This window comes from Zea mays, chromosome 9, assembly GCF_902167145.1.
Source record: "Zea mays cultivar B73 chromosome 9, Zm-B73-REFERENCE-NAM-5.0, whole genome shotgun sequence".
NCBI classification, from domain to species: Eukaryota; Viridiplantae; Streptophyta; class Magnoliopsida; order Poales; family Poaceae; genus Zea; species Zea mays.
The window spans coordinates 128,347,904-128,372,684 of NC_050104.1; positions in this window are offsets into that span (position 1 = coordinate 128,347,904).

Genomic DNA, 24,781 nt, shown 5'->3' on the forward strand with positions numbered 1-24,781 from the left:
GAAATCAATTTGGAGATGACTTGGCTCGTTCAGCCAAAGTCTGCTCAGTCTGGGTGCACCGGACTGTCTGGTGGTGCACCGGACAGTGTCCGGTGCGCCAGGCTGGCTCCGGCGAACTTGCTGCTCTCGGGACTTCGATGGCGGTGTACGACTATAAATCACCGGACTGTCTGGTGGTGCACCGGACTGTTCGGTGAGCCATTCACAGGCGAAGTCGTCGCTCTCGGGAAGTGATTAACGGCGTACGGCTATAATTCACCGGACTGTCCGGTGGTGCACCGGACTGTCCGGTGAGCCAACGGTCAGCCGGGCCAACGGTCGGCCGAGGATTCCGCGCGTGACGCGTGGCCGAGCCAACGGTCACAAGGGGGCACCGGACTGTCCGGTGTGCACCGGACAGTGTCCGATGCGCCAACGGCTCTGAATCTACAACGGTCGGCTTCGCCAAATAAGGAAAGAAATCCGCACCGGACAGTGTCCGGTGGTGCACTGGACTGTCCGGTGCGTCAGGCGACAGAAGGCAAGAATTGCCTTCCTGGAATGCTCTCAACGGCTCCTAGCTGCCTTGGGGCTATAAAAGGGACCCCTAGGCGCATGGAGGAGTACATCAAGCATCCTTTGAGCATTGTTGATCACTCACACTTCATTCTTGCGCACTTGTTCGACATTCTTAGTGATTTGAGCTTCGTTCTAGTGAGAACCTCGTGATACTCTCTTGAGCTCAAGTCTAGGTCTTGTGTGTGCGTATTTGCTGTGATTTTTGTGTCTTGTGTGCATTGCTCATCCCTCCCTTACTTCATGCTTCTTTGTGAACATCAAAGTGTAAGGGCGAGAGACTCCAAGTTGTGGAGATTCCTCGCTAGCGGGATATAGTAAACAAAGCAAAACACCGTGGTATTCAAGTGGGTCTTTGGACCGCTTGAGAGGGGCTGATTGCAACCCTCGTCCGTTGGGACACCACAACGTGGAGTAGGCAAGCGTTGGACTTGGCCGAACCACGGGATAAACCATTGTGCCATCTCTGTGTTGATCTCTTTGTGGTTATTATGTTTTGCTAAGACTCCTCTCTAGCCACTTGGCATTATTGTGCTAACTCCTAATCAAGTTTTGTGGCATTAAGTTTTCAAGTTTCACAGGATCACCTATTCACCCCCCCTCTAGGTGCTCTCAATTGGTATCGGAGCCGTTCTCTTCACAAAGGGACTAATCGCCCGAAGCGTTGAATCCTAAGGGCAAGGGGATTATGATCAATGATAAGGAGAAGGAGTCCTTCGTCAACGAGCCGAAAGATGACAAGCCTACCGACTCGGGCTCGGGCCACAAACGAAAAGATGGGAAGAAGAAGAAGACGAGGCACATCAAGGAGATCGTCTACTACGAAGACAGCGACGAGTCCTCTTCTTCCCAAAAGGACAACGACGACAATGACTACGAGAAAAAGAAAACGGTCAATTTGAACTTTTCTTTTGATTACTCTCGTATTCCGCGAAGTACCAATGCTCATTTACTCTCCATTCCACTTGGTAAACCTCCTCACTTTGATGGAGAGGACTACAGATTTTGGAGTCACAAAATGCGTAGTCACTTGTTCTCTCTCCATCCAAGCATATGGGAGATAGTCGAGAGTGGAATGAAATTTGATAGTACTGATAGTCCCATGTTCATTAATGAGCAAATTCACAAAAATGCACAAACTACTACTGTTCTTCTAGCTTCACTGTGCAGGGACGAATACCATAAGGTGAGCGGCTTGGATAACGCCAAGCAGATTTGGGACACCCTCAAGATCTCACATGAGGGGAACGACGTCACCATGCTCACCAAGATGGAGTTGGTGGAGGGAGAACTTGGGAGATTTGCAATGATCAAGGGCGAGGAGCCAACCCAAACGTACAACCGGCTCAAGACCCTCGTCAACAAAAAAAAGGAGCTATGGAAGCACGCGATGGACGGACCACGACGTTGTCCGCCTAATGCTAAGGTCCTTTACTGTTCTTGATCCACATCTTGTGAACAATATTCGTGAGAATCCTAGGTACACCAAGATGTCGCCCGAAGAAATTCTTAGGAAATTTGTAAGCGGGCGGATGATGATCAAGGAGGCAAGATACGTCGATGATGCATTGAATGTCCCAATCCAAGAGCCTCAAACTGTTGCTCTCAAGGCAACGAGGAGCAAAAAGGCGCTACCTAGCAAGGTGGCGCAAGTTGAGGCGGTCGGGCTTAATGATGAAGAGATGGCCCTCATCATCAAGCGTTTCAAGACGGCGCTAAGGGGTCACAAGGAGCATCCAAACAAGACCAAGACAAAGGGGAAGCGCTCATGCTTCAAATGTGGTAAGATTGGTCATTTTATCGCTAACTGTCCCGATAATGATAGTGACCAAGAACAAGGGAACAAGAGGGAAAAGAAAAAGGCGTACAAGAAGACTAAGGGCGAGGCACACCTTGGCAAGGAGTGAGACTCGGATTGTTCGTCGTCCGACTCCGACAACGAAGGACTCGTCGCCACCGCCTTCAACAAGTCATCCCTCTTCCCCAACGAGCATCACACTTGCCTCATGGCAAGGGAAAAGAAGGTAAGCACTCGTAATACTAGTACTTATGCTTCTTCAAGTGAGGATGAGTCTAGTGATGATGATGAAATAGATTATTCATGTTTATTCAAGGGCCTAGATAGAACCAAGGTTGATAAAATTAATGAATTAATTGATGCCTTGAATGATAAGAATAGGTTATTAGAAAAGCAAGAGGATCTTTTGTATGAAGAACATGATAAGTTTGTTGAGGCACAAAAATCCCTTGCTTTAGAAATTAAAAGGAATGAAATGCTTTCTTGTGAATTGTCTACATACCATGACTCTATTTCTAGCTTAAAGAGCATAAATGATGATTTGAATGCTAAGTTAGAAATAGCAAATAAATCAACATCTTGTGTAGAACATGTTACAATTTGCAATAGGTGTAAAGATTTTGATGTTGATGCTTGTAGTGAACACCTAGTTTCAATTTCTAAATTGAATGATGAAGTGGCTAGTCTTAATGCCCAACTTAAGACTAGCAAGAGTGAAATTGATAAAATAAAATTTGCAAGGGATGCCTACACGATTGGTAGACACCCCTCAATTAAGGATGGTCTTGGCTTCAAGAGGGAAGTCAAGAACTTAACAAGACATAAGGCTTCCATCTCCGCCAAGGAGAAAGGGAAGGCCCCTATGGCTAGTAGTGCTCATAAGAACCATGCTTTCATGTATCATGATAGGAGACATTCTAGGAATGCTTTTAGAAGTTATGATGCTTTTGATTCCAATGCCATGGTTGCTTCTAGTTCTTCTATTATGCATGATAGAAATGTTGCTAGGAAAAATGCTATGCCTAGAAGAAATCTTGTTCATGTGCTTAGAAAAGTAAACAATGAACCTTCTACAATTTTTCATACTTGCAATGCTTCCTTTGCTATTTGTAGAAAGGATAAGAAGGTAATTGCTAGGAAGTTAGGGGCCAAATGCAAGGGAGACAAAACTTGCATTTGGGTCCCTAAGAATATTGTCACTAACCTTGTAGGACCCAACAAGAGTTGGGTACCTAAGACCCAAGCCTAAATTTACCTTGCAGGTTTATGCATCCGGGGGCTCAAGCTGGATTATCGACAGCGGATGCACAAACCACATGACAGGGGAAAAGAGGATGTTCTCTTCCTACGTCAAGAACAAGGATCCCCAAGATTCAATAATATTCGGTGATGGGAACCAAGGCAAGGTGAAAGGGTTAGGAAAAATTGCTATTTCATCCGAGCACTCTATTTCTAATGTGTTCTTAGTTGAGTCGCTTGGATATAACTTGTCTATGAGTCAACTCTGTAATATGGGATATAACTGTTTATTCACAAATGTAGATGTGTCTGTCTTTAGAAGAAGTGATGGTTCATTAGCTTTTAAGGGTGTACTAGACGGTAAACTTTATTTAGTTGATTTTACAAAAGAGGAGGTCGGTCTAGATGCATGCTTAATTGCTAAGACTAGCATGGGCTGGCTGTGGCATCGCCGCTTAGCACATGTGGGGATGAAGAACCTTCACAAGCTTCTAAAGAGAGAACACGTGATAGGTCTAACTAATGTAACTTTTGAAAAAATAGACCTTGTGCAGCTTGTCAAGCAGGTAAACAGGTGGGAAGCTCTCATCATGCCAAAAATGTGATGACAACATCAAGACCCCTGGAGTTACTTCATATGGACCTCTTCAGACCCGTCGCCTATCTAAGCATAGGAGGAAGTAAGTATGGTCTTGTTATAGTTGATGATTTTTCCCGCTTCACTTGGGTATTCTTTTTGCAGGATAAAACTGAAACCCAAGGGACCCTCAAGCGCTTCCTAAGGAGAGCTCAAAATGAGTTTGAGCTCAAGGTGAAGAAGTTAAGGAGCGACAACGGGTCCGAATTCAAGAACCTTCAAGTGGAGGAGTACCTTGAGGAGGAAGGGATCAAGCACGAGTTCTCCGCTCCCTACACACCACAGCAAAATGGTGTGGTAGAGAGGAAGAACAGGACGCTCATAGACATGGCAAGGACGATGCTTGGAGAGTTCAAGACTCCGAGCGGTTTTGGTCGGAAGCCGTGAACACGACTTGCCACGCCATCAACCGGGTCTACCTTCATCGCCTCCTCAAGAAGACTTCGTATGAGCTTCTAACCGGTAACAAACCCAATGTGTCTTACTTTCGTGTATTTGGGAGCAAATGTTATATTCTAGTAAAGAAGGGTAGAAATTCTAAGTTTGCTCCCAAAGCTGTAGAAGGGTTTTTGTTAGGTTATGACTCAAATACAAAGGCGTATAGAGTCTTCAACAAATCATCGGGTTTGGTTGAAGTCTCTAGCAACATTGTATTTGATGAGACTAATGGCTCTCCAAGAGAGCAAGTTGTTGATCTTGATGATGTAGATGAAGGAGACGTTCCAACGGCCGCAATACGCACCATGGCGATTGGCGATGTGCGACCACAGGAACTCGAGGAGCAAGATCAACCGTCTTCCTCAACAATGGTGCATCCCCCAACTCAAGACGATGAACAGGTTCATCAAGAAGAGGCGTGTGATCAAGGGGGAGCACAAGATGATCATGTGATGGAGGAAGAAGCACAACCGACACCTCCAACCCAAGTTCGAGCGACGATTCAAAGGAATCATTCCGTCGACCAAATTTTGGGTGACATTAGCAAGGGAGTAACTACTCGTTCTAGATTAGTTAATTTTTGTGAGCATTACTCCTTTGTCTCTTCTATTGAGCCTTTCAGGGTAGAAGAGGCCTTGCTAGATCTAGACTGGGTGTTGGCCATGCAGGAGGAGCTCAATAATTTCAAGAGAAATGAAGTTTGGACACTGGTGCCTCGTCCCAAGCAAAATGTTGTGGGAACCAAGTGGGTGTTCCGCAACAAACAAGACGAGCACGGGGTGGTGACAAGGAACAAGGCTCGACTTGTGGCAAAAGGTTATGCCCAAGTCGCAGGTTTGGACTTTGAGGAGACTTTTGCTCTTGTGGCTAGGCTAGAGTCCATTCGTATTTTGCTAGCATATGCCGCTCACCATTCTTTCAGGTTGTTCCAAATGGATGTGAAGAGCGCTTTCCTCAATGGGCCAATTAAGGAGGAGGTGTACGTGGAGCAACCCCCTGGCTTCGAGGATGAACGGTACCCCAACCACCTATGTAAGCTCTCTAAGGCGCTCTATAGACTTAAGCAAGCCCCAAGAGCATGGTATGAATGCCTTAGAGACTTTCTAATTGCTAATGCTTTCAAGGTTGGGAAAGCCGATCCGACTTATTCACTAAGACTTGTGATGGTGACTTATTTGTGTGCCAAATTTATGTCGATGACATAATATTTGGTTCTACTAACCAAAAGTCTTGTGAAGAGTTTAGCAGGGTGATGACTCAAAAGTTTGAGATGTCGATGATGGGCGAGTTGAACTACTTCCTTGGGTTCCAAGTGAAGCAACTCAAGGATGGCACCTTCATCTCCCAAACGAAGTACACGCAAGACTTGCTAAAGCGGTTTGGGATGAAGGACGCCAAGCCCGCAAAGACTCCGATGGGAACTGACGGACACGTCGACCTCAACAAAGGAGGTAAGTCCGTTGATCAAAAAGCATACCGGTCCATGATAGGTTCTTTGCTTTATTTATGCGCTAGTAGACCGGATATTATGCTTAGTGTATGCATGTGTGCTAGATTTCAATCCGATCCAAGGGAGTGTCACTTAGTGGCTGTGAAGCGAATTCTTAGATATTTAGTCGCTACGCCTTGCTTCGGGATCTGGTATCCAAAGGGGTCTACCTTTGACTTAATTGGATATTCAGACTCTGATTATGCTGGATGTAAGGTCGATAGGAAGAGTACATCGGGGACATGCCAATTCTTAGGAAGGTCCCTGGTGTCATGGAGTTCTAAGAAACAAACTTCCGTTGCCCTATCCACCGCTGAGGCCGAGTATGTTGCCGTAGGACAGTGTTGCGCGCAACTACTTTGGATGAGGCAAACCCTCCGGGACTTCGGCTACAATCTGACAAAAGTCTCACTCCTATGTGACAATGAGAGTGTTATCCGCATAGCGGATAATCCTGTTGAGCACAGCCGCACAAAGCACATTGACATCCGGCATCACTTTTTGAGAGACCACCAGCAAAAGGGAGATATCGAAGTGTTCTATATTAGCACCGAGAACCAGCTAGCCGATATCTTTACCAAGCCTTTAGATGAGAAGACCTTTTGCAGGCTGCGTAGTGAGCTAAATGTCTTAGATTCGCGGAACTTGGATTGATTTATAGCATACATGAGTTCATGCCTTGATCATGTTCCTTATGCATTTTGTTGTTTACTTATGGTGATCAAGTTGTACAAACACTCCCCGGACCTCACAAGTCCTTTTGCAAGTGATGCACATATTTAGGGGGAGATGTGCTACAACTTGACCCTTTGAGACTAACCGTGTGCTTGAGTTTGCTTGATTTAGCCTCAAAGGAAGTTTGAAAGGGAAAAGGTGGACTTAGACCATGAAAGACTTCCACTGCACTCCGATGAGAGGGTAACTTATTCCAATTTCATATCATATACTCTTATTGCCTTTGTATTCTTATTTGAAGATTTTGGTGAGGCAATGGGGTTCTAGGGCCAAAATTGATCCCGTTTTGGTGCTTGATGCCAAAGGGGGAGAAAATAAGGCCAAAGCAATAAATGGATCAGCTACCACTTGAGAAATATTGAAAATAGTAGAATAGAGCTTTTGGTTTGTCAAAACTCTCTTATTGTCTCTCTTGTCAAAAGTTGGCCTCTTGTGGGGAGAATGGTTGATTATGGGAAAAAGGGGGAGTTTTTGAAATCTTTGATCAATTTCTCTTGGAACAACTCTCTTTATGTCTCTACAATTGTGTTTGAATTAGAGATAGTAGATTGAGGTTGATTTGCAAAAAAAACCAAGTGGTGGCAAAGAATGATCCATATATGCCAATTTTGAATCAAAACAATTTTGAGTTCTCATTTGTATTGATGTTGCACTTCTTTTAGTTGCTTGTTGTTGTGTTGGCATAAATCACCAAAAAGGGGGGAGATTGAAAGGGAAATGTGCCCTTGGGCCATTTCTAAGTATTTTGGTGATTGAGTGCCAACACAAGTGCTTAAGTGAAAATCTATGCCAATTGATGGACAAAGTGCAAATCAAGTCTAAAGGTATGTTTCTAGACTTAGTACATTGTTTTGAGAACTAATGTATTGTGTCTAAGTGCTGGAAACAGGAGAAATCAATTTGGAGATGACTTGGCTCGTTCAGCCAAAGTCTGCTCAGTCTGGGTGCACCGGACTGTCCGGTGGTGCACCGGACAGTGTCCGGTGCGCCAGGCTGGCTCTGGCGAACTTGCTGCTCTCGGGACTTCGACGGCGGTGTACGGCTATAAATCACCGGACTGTCCGATGGTGCACCGGACTGTCCGGTGAGCCATTCACAGGCGAAGTCGTCGCTCTCGGGAAGTGATTAACGGCGTACGGCTATAATTCACCGGACTGTCCGGTGGTGCACCGGACTGTCCGGTGAGCCAACGGTCAGCCGGGCCAACGGTCGGTCGAGGATTCCGCGCGTGACGCGTGGCCGAGCCAACGGTCACAAGGGGGCACCGGACTGTCCGGTGTGCACCGGACAGTGTCCGGTGCGCCAACGGCTCTGAATCTGCAACGGTCGGCTTCGCCAAATAAGGAAAGAAATCCGCACCGGACAGTGTCCGGTGGTGCACCGGACTGTCCGGTGCGCCAGGCGACAGAAGGCAAGAATTGCCTTCCTGGAATGCTCTCAACGGCTCCTAGCTGCCTTGGGGCTATAAAAGGGACCCCTAGGCACATGGAGGACTCAATCAAGCATCCTTTGAGCATTGTTGATCACTCACACTTCATTCTTGCGCACTTGTTCGACATTCTTAGTGATTTGAGCTCCGTTCTAGTGAGAACCTCGTGATACTCTCTTGAGCTCAAGTTTGGGTCTTGTGTGTGCGTATTTGCTGTGATTTTTGTGTCTTGTGTGCGCTGCTCATCCCTCCCTTACTCCGTGCTTCTTTGTGAACATCAAAGTGTAAGGGCGAGTGTCGGTGTTTTGGGTCCGACCGCACACCCGGGGTTGCCCCTCGAGGTGTTTTTAGGAGTAGGACGGTGTCAACGACTGTAGCAAAATGGTTCGTGCCGATCGCACGAGGGACAATGGACAAGGTTTGCAGGTTCGGGCCGCTTGGAAGTGCGTAACACCCTACGTCCTGGTGAGTATATGAGCGTGGTTACAAGAGGACTCTCTGGATTGAGGGCGCAGAGAGTTTACGTGGGTGGCTAAGTAAAATAGGATCGATCGTTCTGAAGGGGTGCCCCCTAGGCCTTATATACTCGACCGTGGGGCAGTACACGTGGATATGATAGCTACAAGTAGCTGAAAGATAGTAAACCTCTTGAGTTTATCCCTACGTAACCCTTGCCGACTTATCCTCGCATGGCTCTGTTGCATGGGGGCTTCAGCGCGGGAAAGTCGGGTCTCTGTTGCGATTTACTCGTTCGACGTTGTAGGTCGTCCGGGTTTGCTCCAATCCAGTCTTACGTCTTCTCCGCTTCGTTGATTGTCTTTCCCCAGGCCCACGAAAGAACGACCTTACGATTTATTGGGCCTTTGGGCCTGTCGTGAGGTCTTTTATCTCTTTAGTGGACCCAGGGGATATCTATCCCCCACAAGCCCCCGATCTTTGGGTTGATTTAGAGGTAATCAACTCAAAGATCCAAGGTCCGAAAAATGACTTCCTGCTGTCTTCTCTTGCTCCGATCACTCGTTCGACCAAAGTTTAGTTTTGTGCTTGTGCCTTAGAGGTCGGCATTTTGAATTGTAGGATTCTGGACTTCATTGGGTGCACCGGAGGTGCACCCAATGGGTGTAGCCCCCGACCTTTGAGTAGATTTTAGAAGATAATCTACTCGAAGGTCTTCCCCAAAGATTATCTCCCTTCGCGCTCCTGCATCTCGGTTGAGAATTGGTCTTTTCAATCTTGTCCCACGCCTTAGAAGTCGGCGCTATATCGGTTTAGAATGATAATCCATGGGGCTATATCCCATTGGAGGTCAGCATTATGTCATCAATATTTTGTTGCAGAGGTCAGCATATATTTTGTCTTTAGCAGCCGAGTTTGCAATCCATCCATATCTTGCTAGGTAGTGCAATTTATTTGCTTCTGCGACTGATTAGACGTTTGATGGACGTTCTCTGTCTAGTCCTCACATCGCTTCTGTCGGTCATATCTTGTACTTTGCTGGCTATATTTGGCTTTCCTCTGATCCTTACTGATGTCTCATTTTTGTCTTGAGGTATTTACTGCGTGCCCTGCACGGATGTGACCGTTTTGAAAAATATACTGATAATTCCTGGGCGCCCCCCCCCAATGGGTGTGGGCAAGGGACGGCTTGGTACGCTAAGTGTTTTAGCCGGCTGCTTCTGAGTAGTAATGTGATGGGATGGCTAGTGTAATCATATCCTTTGTGCTGTTGACTGGAGTCCCAATGGGTGTAGTGCTGCATGAAACGGCGTTTGCCGTCTGACGTGTCTTCGGATGGGTGGGAGTGCTTATTGAATGCTTTGCGACTGTTCAGTGACCGCGGTTGGAAGTGAGCGGTTGCCTTTCCTTTCTATAAATAACGCCCTTGCTCCTCTGGTTTTTCACATCTCTTCGCTGTTCTTTACCGCGTCCTTCTTCTCCCCTCTGTCTGCTTCCACCATGGGCAAGGGTACCAAGCGCAAGCGTGAGCCCACTCCTCCGTCGGATGATTTCGGTGACTCGGAATACTCGGAGGAGGAGTTCTCCTCCGAGTCCGAGGGATCTCCGGCTCCCGTCTCTCCCCCGGCGTCGTCTGATGATTCAGACGACTCCCAGGGGATTGCCGCGGAGGTCTGGACGTATATCCGGGCCGTCGAGCGCTCCGGGCTCGAGGGCTCGGATGAGTCTGAGTTCTCCTCGGACGAGGAGGACTCGGACGGCGGCGAGGACGAAGATGACGACGACGACGACGGTGGCGATGGCGATGGTGACGGCAGCAACGGCGGCGGGGGCGATGGCGACAAGGGCAGTACCAGAGGCGGCAGCAGTACGGGCAGCACCAGAGGCGGCGGCAGCAAAGGCGGCACCAGGGGCGGCGGCGGCGGTAGCAGCAGCAAGGCCAGTGGCTAAACGCCACTGGTCTTTAGATATTAGTATAATTAGAATAATGTAGTAGTAATGTAGAGTAGTATAGTGTAGTTTAGTAGTAGTAGTAATGTAGAGTAGAAGTAGGGAAGCACCAACTCGCGAAGAGTTGGTTTGTAAACTTATTAACTTCCCCTTAATGAAGAACTGTTGTTGGCCTGATCTCGATGATTCGCTTTCTCTGATTGTTGAACTGGTTCTTTTGATATAGTAGATGAATAACTTGCGCATCATATTGACGCTTCCAGAAGTAGCTGCCGAGTAATATTGTAGTCGGTATCGGCATTTTAGAAGCAACGCCGAGCGATTGAAAGTTGACATCAGCGTTTTAGAAGTAACACCGAGCAATCGGACACGAGATCGGCTTTTTAGAGGCCACGCCGAGTGACTGAAGGTCGGTATTGGCATTTTAGAAGTAATGCCAAGTGATAGAATGCAAGTTCAGCGTTTTGGAGGCAACGCCGAATGATTGGAGGTCGGCGTCGGCGTTTTAGAAGTAACGTCGAGCGATTGAACACGAGGTCGGCGTGTTAGAAACCGCGCCAAGTGATTGAAGGTCAGCATCGGCGTTTTAGAAGTAATGCCGAGCGATAGAATACAGGGTCAGCGTTTTAGAGGCAACGCCGAGTGATTTGAAGGTCGGCGTCGGCATTTTAGAAGTAATGCCGAGCGGTTGAATACGGGGTCAGCGTCTTAGAAGCAACGCCGAGTGGTTTGAAGGTCTGCGTCGGTATTTTAGAAGTAATGCCGAGCGATTGAATACGAAGTCAGCGTCTTAGAGGCGACGCCGAGTGGTTTGAAGGTCTGCGTCGGCATTTTAGAAGTAATGCCGAGCGATAGAATACGAAGTCAGCGTCTTAGAGGCAACGCCGAGTGGTTTGAAGGTCGGCGTCGGCATTTTAGAAGTAATGCCGAGCGATAGAATACAGGGTCAGCGTTTTAGAGGCAACGCTGAGTACTAGCCAGCCGCGCGGGTTATTTTGAGGATAATATCCGAGTGATGAGGTGGCACGCCGACTTTTTCGGAAATAACTGCCAGATGTCCATGTGGCATGCTGAGGTTTCGGAAATAACCGCCGGGTGATGACTGGGCGCTTTTTGAAAAGGTATCTGGCTCAAGAATATCCCATAAGAGTTGCGCTTTTAGCCGCCTTTGCTTTTCGTGCCCTAGTTCTTGCATTTCCGCATCTGAATCTTCTCTGCCACTCGTCTCCTACTCTGTTCGCCAGTGAGAAGCAAGATGGCGCCCAAGAGGAAAACTGCGAACTCGTCTACTGCAGTGATCCCCGCAATCGACCCCAACAGTCAGTTACCCTTCGCAGGTAACCATATGTCTGTTATTTCCGAAGCTGAGCTTCTCCGTCTTGTCTCCATCAGGGTTCTTCCTCCGCGGGAACTCTGTTCTTGGCGGATTTGCCACGGGACTACTGTCCCAACCGAAGATACCCACGAGTCAGTAGTTTACGCTCCTTTCCTTCTCCGCGGCCTCGGCCTTCCCATCTCTCCTTTTTTCCGTGGCCTCCTTGATTTTTATCACATCAACTTGACTCATTTGAACCCTAATTCCATTCTCCAAATCTCCATTTTCGTTCACCTATGCGAAGCCTACCTCGGTGTGCTGCCGCATTTCGGTTTATGGAAGTATCTGTATCATTGCCGTCCTGGGATGGCCGGGGGGCAACATCAGCTGGTCGGAGGTGCCAGTTTGGAGATGCGCCGTGGGCGGAAGACCGAGTATCTCGAGATTCCCCTCAAAGATAGCATTAAAGGTTGGCGTCTGGAGTGGTTTATAGTTGATAATTATGGAAATTCTCTCCCCTCCCGGTCAGGAAGACAGCCAGACGTTCGTACTCCGAGTTGGACTGAGTCTCCCACGGATCAGGAAGTGGCCGAGGCAGGCGTGTTGCTTACTGAAGTCGGATTACTGAAAGAGAGAGGTCTGACTGCCGAAGCTGTGGTAACAGATTTTGTTTTCAAGAACATTCAGCCGCTAAAAGACAGGGCCTATCCGGCATATCTGTATCGAGGGCTGGCCGACTCAACCCGGGTTACCAATAGGAGAATTCCTTCTGTTGACTTGGTAAGCCGACTTGAGATGATCCTCAGGGGTAAAGTTTCAAATGTTGGTGCTCCTGTTGCATACTCGGCTTGGAACCTACCTCCTCCCAAAGCTTTCACCCTTTTTGTGTCCAATCCGCCCGTGACTGATAGCAATTTGGGTCTTAGAGTGCGACCCTCTGCTGAAGAGGTCTGTACTTTGGTTGCTTCACTCGGGGAGATTCCTGATGATGAACGGCAGGTTTATTTTGAAGTGCCCCTGAACCCTAGTGAAGCAGACATAAATGACATGCTTGATCTGTTAGCTGAAGATTCGTCCGACGCTGCTCCTGTTGGTACGTTGGCAGTGGTGCCCCTTCCAGAGGTTGATACAACTTTGGATGTCCCGAAACATGTCAGTACTCGCCCGAGGCGCCCCAGCCGGACCAGTCAGCCTGAGCCTTCCGCTGACGAGCAAAAGAAGAAGAGAAGACGCCTCCGGCGAGTATCCAGTTTTGATGAGGACGCCAGTACCTTAGCTCCTGCTGCTGAAGAAATGACTGCAACTGGGCTTGCTGACATTGACCCCAATGGGTGTGCTCCACCTGCTGCTGACCCCAATGGGGATGCTGCTTGCGCTGTTGCTGTGGAAGATGAGGAGGAAGAAAATGAAGCTCCATTAACTCGGAAAAACAGTCGGCAGTTCGTCGCCAGCGGTGGAAGTAGTGGAGTTCCTTCTCCTGCTTTGTCTGCCCTTATTGGTCTGCAAGAACTGTCCATGGCCAATTTTGATCAAACTCTAGAGGATATGGTCCCGGAGAATTTGTTGTCAGAGCCTGTGGATGTTGATGCAACAGAGACTTGTGCTGCCGCGCCTGATGTTGGGCTGAGGTCATCCCGTGCCTCGTCGACCTTAGAGCGCGATCTCGAGGGTCAGGATGTTGACTTGGATTGTCCTGGTCCCATGGAAGTGGCTGAGGGCCTGTCAACCTTAGAGGTGGTTACTGCAGAGAGCATGGGCCCCAAGAATGGTGCTGACACATGCCCAGCCCCCGAGGATGTCGCCAGGGATGACTTAGCTCGGGCGAAGAATGTAAGCCACTGCCCAGCCCCCGAGGGTGTTGCCGGGGATGATCCGGCTCAAGTGGGCAGTGCCAACTGTGTCCCAGCCCCCGAGGGTGCCCGAGCAGGGTCTCCTTCCTGCACTTCCATGGACGTTCATGCGGGTTCGCCTCCACACTCTGGCTGCATGGTTGTAGCCCAAACTCCGGACCTGGGAGTCGCTTTAGAGGGCAGCGTCCCCGCTGATCTGGCGTCTGGCTCTGTTGAAGGCACTGAGCTGATTCCTACTAGTCCGTTGCAAGCTACTTCGGATGGTGGTCTTGCACCTGGTTATCAGTTGATTTCTCCTGATTTGGGGATCTCTTCGTTCTATTCCAACCTCCAGGTACTGTGCTGTACTTTAGCTTAATCTTTACGTTGCATGAATTTTTGTCATTATGCTCATCCGCTCTTCTCATCAGGCTTTGGTGGATGGGATGGCCAGCCAGCTGAGATCGCAGGGTGCTTTCATCCCAGAAGTGGCTTCATCTCTTGAGCGTTGGAATCCGGTGTCGCTTCATTGTCGTGTATCCGAGTTGGAGGCAACTAACGCTGGTTAGTGCTCTTATTCTTCTTCCTTGCCTTTATTCGTAGATTGTTTTACCTTCTGACCTCCTTTCGTTTGATTACCTCTTGATAGGAATGACTCGGCAGATTGCAGCTCTTGAAGAGAAACATTCCCGAGATCGAACTGAAATGGCTCAACGGTGTGCTGACTTCGAAGAGAAGTATTATCAGAGCCAGACTGAACTGAATCACGTCTCCGCTGCTTTGGATGACGCCAATGCTCTGAGCTCTTCTCTTCATGCTCGGCTTGACTCTGAAAAGGTAACTTACAAAACCGTGCTTTGCCTTATTACATGCTTGGATTCTGAATGAGTTGATTTTTGTTTGTAGGAAGAAAAACGTATCCTTGCTGCCTCTCGCGACAATCTGGACAGATTGTATCGAGACTCTAGCAACTCGCTAACCATCTTGGAGAGGAGCCACCGTTTTACGATGGAAGAACTGGACAATCAGCGCTGTAGGTTGCAAGAATCTGTGGATGAAGTGACCAGTCTTAGGCGATTGCTGTCAGCGAAGGATGCCACCATCAAGGAACTCCGAACTTCTAAGAAATCCATTGCTCAGGAGTTAGAAACTGCTCAGCTGGCTGCTAAAGTTGCCGAGGAAACTGCTATTACTCTCAAAGCTCAGCGTGATAAAGCCCTGGACAAGGCTATTCGGGCAGGACGAATCTTGATGAGAAGACCCGGCGTGGTTGTCCCTGAAGACGTAAGAGCCGATGTGAATGCTGCCCCCGATTCTTCGAATCGGCCTTCTTCGTCAGTCGTTCCTGAGAAAGACATTGGAAAATAGAGAAACATTTCGCGTGCTATGAGCGCGCGGTTAGTATGATCAAGTACTCATTTAGAGGATATCAGCTTATCGTTCGAATGTCATGATTACTTTCTTATCGTATCAGAATTTATTAGTTCGCAAGTTTGTGGTAATGCTGCACGATAATTATGAAGTTTGTTTGTGGGATATGAAAGTCATCCCCTGAATTGCATAAGCGCGAGTATGCTATATCGGCTTAAGTCATCAATGACTTTAGCCGATAACTCCGTTAGTAGGGCATAGTGGTCGCCCTGGGTTTGAGTAAGCGTGAGCATGTTGCACCGCCTTAAGTCGTCGCCGACTTAAGTCGATTGCTCCGTTTGTAGGGCATAGTGGTCACCCTGGGTTAAGTAAGCGTGAGCATGTTGCACCGCCTTAAGTCGTCGCCGACTTAAGTCGATTGCTCCGTTTGTAGGGCATAGTGGTCACCCTGGGTTAAGTAAGCGTGAGCATGTTGCACCGCCTTAAGTCGTCGCCGACTTAAGTCGATTGCTCCGTTTGTAGGGCATAGTGGTCACCCTGGGTTAAGCAAGCGTGCAAGTCAATCGTGAATGAGCCGAGTATCTTTGAAATCTCTCTTTATTGATGACGTATTTCCATTTTACAGAATACATGGTCGCCCTAGCTGTTTTGAAATACGGCTAGGGGTAAAACTTTCTGAGGTGCTCTATGTTCCAGGAGTTCCCAACTTCTGTGCCATCCATCTGGGTGAGGCGATACGATCCGGGCCGAGTGACCTCTTCTACTATGAAAGGCCCTTCCCATAAGGGTGATAACTTGTGCCGTCCCTCCCCCGTTAGAATTCGGCGGAGGACGAGGTCTCCTATCGAAAAGAAGCGTTGCCGCACAGCCTTGTCGTGATAGCGCCTTAGAGTCTGCTGGTACCATGCTGATTGGATTACTGCATTCAGTCGTTCTTCCTCAAGTACATCAATATCCTCCAGCCTGGTGGCCTCGGATTCTGCTATGCTTTCGAAAATCAACCTTGGCGCCCCAAACTTGAGATCAGCAGGTAGCACTGCCTCCGACCCATAGACCATGAAGAAAGGAGTGTTTCCATGCAGGGCTCGGCTAGGTTGGGTTCTCAGGCTCCAAACAACATAAGGCAGTTCTCTTATCCATTTTCCTGCGAATTTTTCATTCTTATCGAAGACCCTTTTCCTGAGTGCCTCCAATATCATTCCGTTGGCTCGCTCGACCTGCCCGTTGGCTCTTGGATGTGCTACAGATGCGTACTTGATCTGAATGCTCTTTTGCTCGCAGAAGTCAAAGAATTCTGAACTGGTGAAGTTGGATCCCAAGTCAGTGATGATACTGTTTGGTATCCCGAATCTGAATATTATGCTTTGTATGAATTCCACGGCTTTAGCAGAGGTTAAAGAAGCAATGGGCTGGAACTCTATCCATTTAGTGAATTTGTCAATTGCCACCAATACATGGGTATATCCCCCTTGAGCTTTCTTGAAAGGTCCAATCATATCCAATCCCCAGCATGCGAAAGGCCAAGTTACTGGTATGGTCTGTAGCTGCTGTGCTGGCATGTGCTGTTGCTTTGACAGGTACTGGCAAGCTTCGCATCTCTGAACTAACTCGGCTGCATCGTTCTTCGCCGTCGGCCAATAGAATCCTAACCTGAAAACCTTCCCAACTAGTGTTCTGGATGCTGCATGTACTCCACACTGTCCTGCATGGACTTCCTCCAGAAGTTGCTTCCCGGTGGACGGGAGAACGCACTTCATGAGGACGCCTGACGCGCCCCTCCTGTATAATACCTCCCCAATGAGTGTATAGTGAGCTGATTGTCTGGCAATGCGTTCTGCCGAGTTCTTGTCATCTGGTTCTTCTTCATTCTTTATATACTTAATAATCGGCTGTCTCCAATCGTCAGAGTCTGACTCGGGTTGATCTATGATGTTGCACTCTTCTATTTGATCCGTCGAGATACTCGGCTGGAGAATTTCTTGTACAAAGACCCCGGGCGGGACCTGAGTCCGACCGGATCCGAGCTTGGATAGTACATCGACCGCCGTGTTCCGATCTCTTTCTATATGATGAAACTCCAGACCCTCGAATTTATCTTCCAGTTTTCGGACGGCGGCGCAGTATTTTCCCATTGAATCACTTGAACAATCCCATTCCTTGTTTATCTGGCTGATGACTACCAGAGAATCTCCATATACCATCAGTCTCTTGACACCCAGTGATATGGCGATGTTTAATCCATGTATCAAAGCTTCATACTCGGCTGCGTTGTTAGAGGCCGGGAATAGCAGCTGGAGAGCGTACTTAAGGTGTTCGCCTCCAGGTGCGGTGAAGAGAATTCCTGCTCCTGCTCCCTGCAGCTTTAGCGAGCCATCGAAATACATTCGCCATACTTCTGCAGTTTCTGGATTGTCTGGTACTTGCTGTTCTGTCCATTCCGATACGAAATCAACCAGTGCTTGAGTTTTGATGGCGGTGCGAGGTCGAAACTCGATATCATGGGATCCCAACTCGCAAGCCCACTTGGCTATTCGGCCAATGGCTTCCTTGTTGTGAAGAATGTCCCCTATTGGAAAACCAGTAACTACTATGACTTTGTGGTCGTCAAAGTAGTGACGCAGCTTGCGGGCAGTTAGAAGTACTGCATATAATAGCTTCTGAACCTGAGGATACTTTTTCTTCGAGGGACCTAGAACCTCACTGATGAAGTAAACAGGATGTTGTACTGGATAGGCATGTCCTTCTTCTACTCGCTCGACTACCAACGCAGTGCTTACCACGTGAGTCGTGCAAGAGATATACAGCAACAAATCTTCAGCCGGTTGAGTTGGCGTAGCTCGCCGGGGTGGTTTCAATACTGGCGGTGTTGTCAAGAATTTCTTCAGTGCGTCTAGAGTTTCTTGTGCTTCTGAAGTCCACTGAAACTTATCCACCTTCTTGAGTAGTTTGTAAAATGGCAAACCTTTTTCTCCCAGCCGGGATATAAATCTGCTCAGGGCTGCCATACATCCAGTGAGTCGCTGAACCTTCTTTTGTGACCGAGGAGCTTCCATTTTCATGATAGCCTCAATCTTATCTGGATTAGCCTCAATTCCCCGGTGGCTGACGATAAATCCGAGCAACTTTCCTGCTGGTACCCCGAAAACACATTTTTCAGGATTGAGCTTCCATCTATATCTTCTCAGGCTATTGAAAACCAGCTGTAAATCTTCGATGAAGTTTTCCGGATTCTCTGTTTTGATCACCACGTCATCTACGTAAGCCTCCACACGCTTGCCCCAGTGATCGGCTAAGCATGTTTGAATGGCTCTCTGATAAGTCGCTCCAGCGTTTTTGAGGCCGAACGGCATGGAGGTATAACAGAAAGCACCAAACGGGGTGATGAACGCCGTTTTTTCCTCGTCTTCTTTTGCCAAACTAATCTGATGATACCCGGAATAGCAATCTAAGAAAGACAGCACAGAACATCCAGCGGTGGAATCCACCACTTGATCTATCCTCGGGAGCCCGAAGGGATCCTTCGGACAGTGTTTGTTGAGATCAGTATAGTCGACGCACATGCGCCAATCCACTTTATTCTTTTTGAGTACAAGAACAGGGTTGGCTAACCACTCGGGGTGTAATACTTCTCTAATAAATCCAGCCGCGACCAAGCGAGCTAACTCGGCACGAATGGCCTCTCTCTTGTCGGGCGTGAAACGACGTAGCTTTTGCCGGATCGGCCTCGCCTGGGGATAGACCTTCAATTTGTGCTCGGCCAGTTCTCTAGGGACTCCCGGCATATCCGCAGGTTGCCATGCGAATACGTCTCGGTTATCTTGCAGGAACTGGACGAGCGCGCTTTCCTATTTGTCATTCAAACTGGAGCTGATGATGGCCGTCTTGCGCTCATCAGCAAACCCCAGGTTGATCCGCTTAGTTTCTTCAGTCGGCCGCATAGAGGTCACGGCCTGAGCTTCGTTTGCCGGTACGGCGAGGTCTTCCTCAGGCTTAGAGTTCGTCGGCGTAGAAGGAACCGTTGACGTCTTGGTGGTGAGGGCTGCTTGGATGGCCACTCGAAAACATTCTGCGGCGCCTTGGAAGTCGGCGCGCACAGTTATGATTCCTTGCGGTCCTGGCATCTTCAGTATCATGTATGTATAGTGCGGAATGGCCATAATTTTGGCCAGCCCTGGCCTCCCGATGATGGCGTTGTACCCGCAGTCGAAGTTCGCCACCTCGAACCTCAGGAACTCGGTTCTGTAGTTCTCCGGAGTCCCGAAGGTGACCGGCATGTAGATGTGGCCCAGCGGGTATTCCCCTTCCGTCGGCACGATGCCGAAGAAAGGAGTGTCTGACTTGTGGAGCTCTTTGAGATGAACTTCCAAGCCTTGGAGCGTACGGGGGAAGGTGACGTTGATGCTGCTCCCCCCGTCCACTAACACCTTCTTTACCCGGCTCTCTCGGATCACCGGATCGACGAGGAGCGGGTACTTGCCTGGATGGTCGAAGTTGAGCCATTGATCCTCCCGAGTGAAAGTGATCGGGTGCTCCGACCACCGGTATGGGGCGGGCGGTCCGGTGGTCGCCACCAGTATCTGGCGGTCGTTGAGTTTTTGTTGTCTTTTGTTCTCCTGCGACCCATGTCCACCGAAGATGACGTTGACCTCCCTGTCAACGCGTGGGAAAGCTCCTCCTCTCCCCTCCTCCGGCTGATGGGGCTGTCGCGGTTCATCTGGTCCTCCCCTCGGCGGAGGAGGCGGTAGAGGTTGGAAGGGTCGGCCGTGCCCGACGGAATGCTTGAAGTCCCGGCAGTTACGGAGAGTATGGCGCATGTCCTTGTGGTATGGGCACTGGGCGTCGAGGATGTCGTCCAGCGTGCGCTCGCCTCCACGAGGCCCTCCTCGGGCACGAGAGGCAGGTGGTCCGGCGGCGTGCACTTCTTCGCGAGGCCTCTTCTCCCAGCGTTTGTCGGTCGGCTGGTTCGTGTCACGTCGCGGTGCTGCTGGTGCGGGCTTCGCTCCTCCGATGAGGTCCTGAGCTCGCTCATCGGTGGTGATGTAGAGGTCGGCTTCCTGGAACAGCTCCTCGGAGGTAGTCGGCGCTTTTTGTAGTATGGCTCGGACGAAAGTCGAGTCATTGGATCCTCTGTAGAAGTCCTCAATCACGGCCGCTTCCGTGACCTCGGGGATGCGATTTCTCATGGTCTGGAACCTTTTGAGGTACGACCGGAGAGTCTCATCCCCTCGGCGCTTGATGGATTTGAGGTCCCAAGGTTGCGCCGGTTTGTCGGAGAGGGACTGGAAGTTGGCGGTGAAGCGTCGACTGAAGTCTCCCCAGTCGTCGATGCAGTGTCGGGGTAGGTGTCGCAGCCACTGCAGCGCATCTTGCCCAAGGACAATGGGCAAATACGCGGTCATGACGTCCTCGGATGCTCCGGCAGCTCGAGCAGCGGTGGTGTAGACGGCTAGCCAACCCCCTGGATCCTGCTTAGGTTCATATTTGTCGACATTGGATACCTTGAAGTTGGGAGGCCATTGGATGGCCCTAAGGCGCGGAGTAAGAGCGGATACTCCGCACGTGTCCTCCTGTCGTCGGGGATGTCGTCTGTCCTGGGGAGGGGAGTGGTGATGGTGGTTCCTCGACCGTCCCCGGGTGGTACCGCCAGTTGAAGCTGTTGCCGACTCAGTCCTGGTGGCCTGGCTTTGAGTCGGAAAGCCATGATCTCGGTCATACTCCTCCCGACGGCGAATTTCGTTTTCATGCCGCCGTTCGCGCGAAGCATTGATAGAGCTTCGCGCGTCTCGGCGACTGTTGATGGCGTGTCGCAGATCGTTCGGCGAGTGAGCGAGCGGCAGAAGATGGTTGGCCGCCTGTGTGAACAGGCGTCGGTATCCCTCGGCGTCGGGAGTCCGAGGAAGTCCGTCAGCTATCCGAGCCAGAACGCCTCCGACTTCGCTCGGCGTGTTCATAGCTCGGGCGAAGTCGGGGTTCAGGTTGCGCCCGAAGAGCGGATTCTCCCGGCGTTGCCTTGCGTCTTGCTCGGCCTGCTCCTGAATCCGTCGGCGATCACGTCGTCGGGAGTTCCTTCGTTCCCTGAAGACGCGTTCTTCCGGAGTTTCTCCTACCTCCGAGACCTCGTCTCGCGAAACAGGCTGCTCCGGATCCCGTTCCCCGGCCGCGTGATGTCGTCGAACGTTCCTGCGTCGATTCCTCCGTCGGCGGGATTCTCGTTGAGGTGGTTCTTCTCCAGGTGCGGTCGATTCGTCGTCAGAGACGGCGGGTGACTCCACTCTCCCGATGAAGAGGACGTCGGGGTAGAATGGTGCTGCTGTCGCGGCGAATTTCTTTCCGTTCTCCTTTGAGGCCGGAGGAACGGAAAGAACAACTTGCCTTTCCCTGGTCTCCTTCTTCCTCGCGATCCGTGTCCATTCCTTCGTCGGGGAAGTAGACAGCGGAGTTTTCCGGGTCAGCGAGCTTCCAGCTCTAGCCTTCCCGGAGATAATCTTTTTCCGAAGAGCCGGAGGTAGCGTCTTTCCAGCGTTTTCGGAGTTTGTTGGAGGAGACTTCTTTTCCGGCAGATCTGCGAGGCGGTGTAGAATTCCTTCTTCATCCGCTACAGATGAGATTGTCCCGAAGCAGAATACAGATCCGGGACGCACGGTGATCTTGCTGTGGAAGGTAACGGCCATTGAGCTAGCTTGGATCGTCGACACACCCCCTACCTGGCGCACCAGCTGTCGGTGTTTTGGGTCCGACCGCACACCCGGGGTTGCCCCTCGAGGTGTTTTTAGGAGTAGGACGGTGTCAACGACTGTAGCAAAATGGTTCGTGCCGATCGCACGAGGGACAATGGACAAGATTTGCAGGTTCGGGCCGCTTGGAAGTGCGTAACACCCTACGTCCTGGTGAGTATATGAGCGTGGTTACAAGAGGACTCTCTGGATTGAGGGCGCAGAGAGTTTACGTGGGTGGCTAAGTAAAATAGGATCGATCGTTCTGAAGGGGTGCCCCCTAGGCCTTATATACTCGACCGTGGGGCAGTACACGTGGATATGATAGCTACAAGTAGCTGAAAGATAGTAAACCTCTTGAGTTTATCCCTACGTAACCCTTGCCGACTTATCCTCGCATGGCTCTGTTGCATGGGGGCTTCAGCGCGGGAAAGTCGGGTCTCTGTTGCGATTTACTCGTTCGACGTTGTAGGTCGTCCGGGTTTGCTCCAATCCAGTCTTACGTCTTCTCCGCTTCGTTGATTGTCTTTCCCCAGGCCCACGAAAGAACGACCTTACGATTTATTGGGCCTTTGGGCCTGTCGTGAGGTCTTTTATCTCTTTAGTGGACCCAGGGGATATCTATCCCCCACAGCGAGAGACTCCAAGTTGTGGAGATTCCTCGCGAGCAGGATATAGTAAACAAAGCAAAACACCGTGGTATTCAAGTGGGTCTTTGGACCGCTTGAGAGGGGTTGATTGCAACCCTCGTCCGTTGGGACGCCACAACGTGGAGTAGGCAAGCGTTGGACTTGGCCGAACCACGGGATAAACCACTGTGCCATCTCTGTGTTGATCTCTTTGTGGTTATTGTGTTTTGCTAAGACTCCTCTCTAGCCACTTGGCATTATTGTGCTAACTCCTAATCAAGTTTTGTGGCATTAAGTTTTCAAGTTTCACATGATCACCTATTCACCCCCCCCTCTAGGTGCTCTCAAATCTTCATAGCACTGAACACATGATCATCTTCACTGACAGCTTCTCAGCTAAAGAGGAAAGTGGAAATAAATGGATTACCCAACTAAATAACTGACTTTATTAATAACTACACCAAGTTGCAGGGGATATCCACACCTTGATGACAATCATTACAAAGATCCAACTTTATTACATGTTCATCACGACAAGCATTCCAACATACGATAAGAAAACTAACTCTAACTAAGACTGACTAGACTAAGACACTAAATTAAGCATTATTACAGACTCTGACTCTGTCGATCTATGGATCTAAATCTATCTGGGTCCTACAGTTTGGAGTACCATAATCGAAGCGACCATGGGGTGGTGAGTGGTAAGTGTGCTAAATCCTGATAGGCGTGGGAGAACCACCATTCAAATAGTGGCGTGCCACGCACTCAGCACACAATTCTGCAACCTCCACCCAAAACTTGCCCAACTCGTCAAGGGCGTGGTCCAACTCTGTGTTGAGCATGGCGGTCAGGTTGACCATGCTGTTCAGCCTAGGATTGCCCTCACCAACTGGCGAGACAATCACACCTCCAACACTGTCGGTCGAATGGCGAGGGTAGTACTTCAGGTCAAGGCCGTAAGCTACCCCACTGAACAACGAGCAATACTGAGAAAGTGCCCGTCATGCTGCATCTTGCATGGCTGCCTTGGCAGTATCCCTCTCAATAATAGAATAATGCTCTGAGAAGGCTTCTGCACCCCGGAGATCATCGTCCGGACGACGCACCAAGCAAGTAGCCTCTCACTGGTCCGGGTATAACCCGTGATGATGCTGGTAGACTACACAACGGTACTTGATAGACCAAGTGTGTCGGTCGAAGGCCCGACGCAACAGGGTATCGAGAGCGTCGTGGAAGTGACACCCGCGAGCAGTGTCATGAGTGATGGGTTTGGCAATCCATCCCTTCGGCTCCTACTCCTCTGAGAGCTCCGTGTCGTGGCTTGAACTGCCACCAGCGTCGTCGTTGTCTCCGTCTCCGTTGGGGTCTCCTCCAGCAGCCGGGATGCCTTGTGGTGTTGGAGGGGGCATCTCTGGCTGAGGTGCAGGGGAAAGTGGCCTCCTAGACTCCACCTCCTACTGGGGCGAGGGGGAAGAGTCCTGCTGCTCCTGGCGTCGACGCTCCTGCTCCTCATGCAGGCGGCGATGCAGTCTCTCCAGATGACTGGACTGACCTGGCACCGTGCGATGCAGTGGACGCTCCGCCAGGCGAGAAGGCAAAAAGGGGATCATAGACTTACATGCAGTGCACCTAAGACGAGACATCTACAAAATACATCATAAGCACAACAGTAAGAGTAGAACTATGAGACCAGAAAGTAAATAGAAAGAAAAGTGAGATAAAACTTTTGAGATAAGTAAATAACATAGAGTTGGTCAAGATGACCAACTTTTGAAAAGACTCTAAGGTCAAGGTAAGAATAAGGGTCTATAGTCCTTAGGTCGACCATTCTAGTCTAGGTTAGCGGTCCTACAGTCAGCAAGGGCTTTGATACCACTTATGTCACACCCGGTTTTGGAAGGTAAACCGAATGCGAACCATGTACGTGCCAGGATCAGAACTCACATACACAACGATTACATAATTGGACATCATCACACAATGCTCAAAGTAAATAGCAGAAAGGTACTTTAATTACATCAAGATGTCCAAGACATCCACAGAGTCTAATTACATAGCCATAGTATTCAACATCAATATCAAAGTGCGGAGTAACGAAACGTAGAAGATAGGCCTACACAGGCAGCTGACTGGGGGTTTGCCACTAAAGTAAACTAGAACTTGTCGTAGTCCTGGAACTCCTCAAAGTCCTCCAT